Raw genomic sequence first — 5,445 nt, forward strand, 5'->3', positions numbered from 1 at the left:
ACATTGCATCATGGACATTTTAAAATTCTCCGATTCAATTCATTTTTATGTAATCGAGTTTTCTTTGTTGTCCAGAAATGCCCAGAAACAAGGAATCGATTGGAAAATTGGAATCGGTCTGAAGCCTTGGCGCATCCGCAATCTTAAAGTTTTATTTTTTTATTCATAAACGTTTGTTTTTCTCACTCACTCACTGACTGATTTAAAACTTCTTAATTCGTGTGAAATATGAGATCATAACCTTAACCATTTCAATCCGATTCAAAAATGTTGAATAAGAATGAAAAAATGTCTCTTCAATCGCAGTGCCATCGTGACACAGATGGTATCGTGATTGCCTTCTTTTCCAAATTGCAGCATTAGCCACTCTGGCTCTGTTTTCAATTCCCATAGCCGGAAGAGAAGCTTGATGTGTTTTCAGAAAGCGTCGCTTTTGTCCCTTGGTATACAACCCCACAGACACCCCACAATTTTTTTAATTAACCCTATAGTACAGTCGCTAATGGCCCTGGCAGATAATGTGACCCCAGTAAAAAGGAAACTAATTCGGGAGAATTGCGGCGAATTAAAATGAATTGGTGGACACTGAAATTAATTCGTGCTAAGGCATTTAAATTAATTAAGCCCCCCAAAAATGTTTCGCTGAATTTAGAGAAATAGGATATTTGAAAACTGTATTACTTTCCACGCATTTATAGGATTCTTTTCAATTCGCCCCAATTAGTTTCTTTTTACTGGGACTATAAAAAATCAGTTAATAACAATAAAAAATTGTTGATTTAAATTTATTATTATCAAGGCTTCCATAGCATAATTTATTTATTTTTTAAGTGAAAAGGTTACCTATTTAAACAGAAGAGGTTATCAAAAGTAAAAAATTTCTAACCCGAAAATGAAATGAAAATAAACAAGTGTGCATTAGTTTAATAATTTGAGTAATGTTCTTTCAATGTCAAAAGAATTCAAAATAATTCGATTTATTAGACATCGAAACAATTTAACTTCAATGCAAAAGAATTCAAATGAATTGGAGAAAAATCTTTAAAAATCCACTGATTTTAGTTAAATTGGAATGAATATATGTAATTTTAAAATGAATAATTTAAATGAATTGAAGAAATTCAAGAGAATTCCAAAAAATTCAAAGGATTTTAAGAAACGTCAGTAGAAACCAATAAGAATTCAGGATAAATTACAAATAACTTGCAAACAATATTTGAAAAACTCTTGAAATTTTTTAACTCTGCGAAATCTCTAACTTCATAAGAATAAATTCTTTATAATTCATTAAAATATTATGAAATCATGTGAAATTCTATCAAATCTAATCATATTTCGTAAAATCCTAGAAAATGTAATAAAACACCTCAAGAGCTTTTATTATCCTGTAAAATCATTGAAATCTGATAAAATTCATTGGAATCTTTTAAAATATCCTAAAACCTTACAGTTTCTATAAAATGGTACCATATCTTTTAAAATTTTAAGGAATTCTTTGCCACCACATGAAAAAGTTTTAAAATCATTAAAATCCTTAAAAAATAACTTAAAAACTTGTAAATCTCTTGAAAAACACTTACAATTTTTTTCCAATACCCTTAAATATTTACATTCCTTTGAAACTCCTTGAAACCTTTGGAATCCCTTCAAATTACTCAAATCTATTAAAGCTCCTTGTAATCTTTTGGAATCCCTTTAAACTTTTTAAAGTTCTTGAAATTTACTTGGATTTTTTAAATCTCTTAAAATTATTGAAATATACTCAAAGTTTCTTAAAATATTTTAAAATACCCCCAAAAAAAACTGCCAAAGAATTTAAAAAAAATCAAAAATATGCAGAGACCGGAATTTAATCATGTTTGACCCATGGGTTCATTTATCGAAAAAAAGTAGCTAAAGTTATCTTTCCATTTAAAAAGTGACTGTATTGACTTTATTTTTAAAAGTGCTTGAAATATGATACAAGAAAAAAATTTGATTAAAAGTGGCTGGAAGCCCTTATTATTTTTGATAGTTACTTAAAGTGCTTCTTACAGATTTTCCCTGACTTTTGCCATTTTTTTCTTCAAAATCCCTGAAGTTTCTCTGGTTTCCAGGGCTTCCCTGAACTGCGACCACCCTGAGAAAATTCTGAAATACCAACCCTGGTCGAGCTGGCAATGGGGTTTTTTTTACGGAATAATGAACTTTAATTTTATTATAAAATTCAAAAAATTCTGTTATCATAATCATATTATTTTCATTAGTAAAAAATCAATTGGTACCTATTCGCAAATTCAAAATTCGCCATACAATACTGCCATACCTAACTTCGTGAAGAATGTATTACTTTCTTCCAATAAGATTGACACTCTTTTCCAAGTTCGAAATGCTTTATATTCGTAGCTTCTACCTTCCTTCAAATAACCTTGAATAACTTTCAACTTCAAATATTTTGAATTTATTCTAACAATGATTCAATAACCCTTAACCGAATTGAGAGGTAATCAAAGTTTACAAATTGATTCTCTAATATTAATTTTCATTCAAGGGATAAAAATGAGCACAAACTGTTTGCTCGACAAATAGTATTAAGTATTATTGAGACTCATCATCTTGCAATATAAAACAGTCGACACATTTTTCGATATTTTGACAGCTTTGTTGCACTCAATAATAGAGAACTTTCAAGGTCATGACTATGAACTCATTGAAATTTTTAAATCGTGTCAGTAGGCTAATGTCAAGTCATTACACTTGTCAGGATCAAGGAAATAAATTTGTTTTCAGACTTAGTCTCTACATCGATTTTTAAAACCAAACCCAAAATTAAAGAAAAAATGAAGTCAATTTTAATTTTCGATGCATTGAAATGTCTAATTTAGAGGATCATTACTTCAAATCTATTTTTTCTCTGCGCCAAACGACGACAGATAATCAGACAATTAATTTGACACAGCATTTTACATGATGTTAAATGTAAATCTTTTTTAAATTTAAATTCGCTTCCTTCAATGTTGGCTCTGTTCTTTATTGAAATTTAAAAAAGTTTTTGGCCCTGAAAATGTATTGCCTCGGATTAAAAATGCAGGAGAATCCTCTAGTGTGAAACCAACTTTACGCCGTGAACACCGCGACGACCTTGGCCTTGACATCGACCGCAGCGTCCCGACGCTACGCAGTTGCATCAGACGAGGAAGCCGTGGACTTCGGTGCATCAGCGGACAGGTGGGCGGAGCGAAAGTCAGGAAACGTCCTTTGAAATTCAGAAAATCGCTAAATCACTTCGGCATATTTCTGAAATGCGGAAAATTCTACATAAAACAGAACCAACTGCTATGCAATCCCGAGCCGGTTTTACTTCACAGTCTACATATTCGGATTATCTTCGCTGAGTAACAGCAGTTCATTAAAAAACATAAACAATGGATTTTTTAGCAAACAGAAGCTTAACAAAATTATGCAATGTAAAATGTGATTATATTTTCAAATAATTATTCTTTGTTTGTTGCAAGAATAACTATTAGCTAAATCTAATTAATAGACGTTTAATGATTAAATTAAATATTCTTTTGAATGTTGGATTATTTGTATTAATAATTTAAATTGATTGAATATATTGAATGAATTTAATAAAATTGTTTTGAAGAATTTGAACTTCGGTTCGACTTTGGAAATGTTACTGATAAGCTATCGGAATTTGACCATGATCTATAAATGTAAAAATAGTCGGTTAGGTGCAATCTAAAGATAGAAAAAAGTAATTTTCTTCTGTTTAACAAAAATTGAAACTTTTTAAAAAGAAAAATCACAGTTTATAGTCCTAGAATTCTTAATATTGTGATTTTATTACATAATAATTTTGTTCGCGATTAAAAAGTATTTTTTTTTAGAATTATATTGATTTTTGTCAGTTATTTTAAGGCAGATGATATGAATTCTTGAAACTTGAAAATTTTCAAAGTCACGAGATCCGTTTAGCTTCAGGCCTGCCGATAATTATTATCAAGGATAAAACCCAATTATGAACAAGTGATGTCTTGTTAATGTATTTGACCTTTTGCGATGAAAGTAAAGAAAACGACGAATTTTGAAGTGAACCTGACCGCAATGGAGTTTTATTTGAAAAATGAACCACATTTAATTGAAGAACCAATAGAAAGAGAGTTGCGTGGGAGAGTTGTTCGGACTTTATTCATCTCAGAAACATTCTGAAGATCCGGAATCAAATTACGTGATAGAAAAAACCATTGACCTTCACTAATATACTATTGCTTCATTGTAGTTCAAACACACCCCCACAAATATCACTCAACGCTTCCGGCGAAAGTATTTTTAAAGGTGACTCAAATTCGTTCACGAGCAGTTCATTTTTTGAAATTTTAGTTCTATTTTTTGCTTGCTTCATTTGAATATTTAAATTTAACAGCTACATATTTTAAAGTCATCATTACAATATTTAAAAAAAAAACCTTAGGAGAACCTAAATATTTAAAAATCTTAATGCGTATAATTTTCTGAACAGTTTTAGGGGTCATCCATAAAATACGTTACCAACTTGTTTGGAGGGGGGGGGGGGTTAGATAACATTTCCTGATGATAAATTTTTACAGTTTGTACATTTTGCGAAACATGGCCCTTATTTTCCCATTTTTAAAGCCTTATTCTTTTTTCCTGTTTTTAAGAATTTAGTAACCCCTTTTTCTCATTTTTTGCATAAGGGCATGTGGCACTTATCCGATTCCTACTTTATCGACATTTTTTGTGCATCATGCCGATTCCAGATGACATGAGACATCAAACTCAAATTTAGGAAAAATAAGGAAAAATGACTAAGGAACGTTTGCGTACTAATAAATTTTAAAAATTACAAAACAAAATTCTTTTGCACATTTTTTTGTAATAGAGGAAATTTATTAGCACATAAACATTCCTTATTTCCTTACCTATATTTTCCTAAACTTTCAGTTTGATATCTTATCTCGTGTGGAATTGGTATGATCACTATTTTAGGGGAAAATTCGAAGATGAAGCTATAGGACACCACAATTGCGATGTAGAACAAGATGTGTTAGAAAACTCAATTGAGAAATTCTGTGTCACTGAGGTTAGGGATATAATTAAAAACTTGAAAAACGGTAAGGCTGCCGGGGTAGACGGTATTAACGCTGAAATGCTTAAACACGGTGGCGAGTACATACCACATAGACTATGCGAATTGATAAATTTATGTTTCGAGATGGAAGACGTCCCAAATGATTAGAGAAAAGCGATTATCGTACCAACATACAGAAGAAAGGGATATACAAGCGACTGCAATAATTACAGACGGATTAGCTTATTAAGTACCGTAGCGAAATATACTCAAAAATACTTATTCGTAGGGTAATGAAAATAACCGAAGCAAAGATTTGGGAAGTCCAGAGTGGGTTTATGCCAGGAAGGTCATTTACGGATCAAATATTT

This window comes from Belonocnema kinseyi, chromosome 6, assembly GCF_010883055.1.
Source record: "Belonocnema kinseyi isolate 2016_QV_RU_SX_M_011 chromosome 6, B_treatae_v1, whole genome shotgun sequence".
Taxonomy (NCBI): domain Eukaryota; kingdom Metazoa; phylum Arthropoda; class Insecta; order Hymenoptera; family Cynipidae; genus Belonocnema; species Belonocnema kinseyi.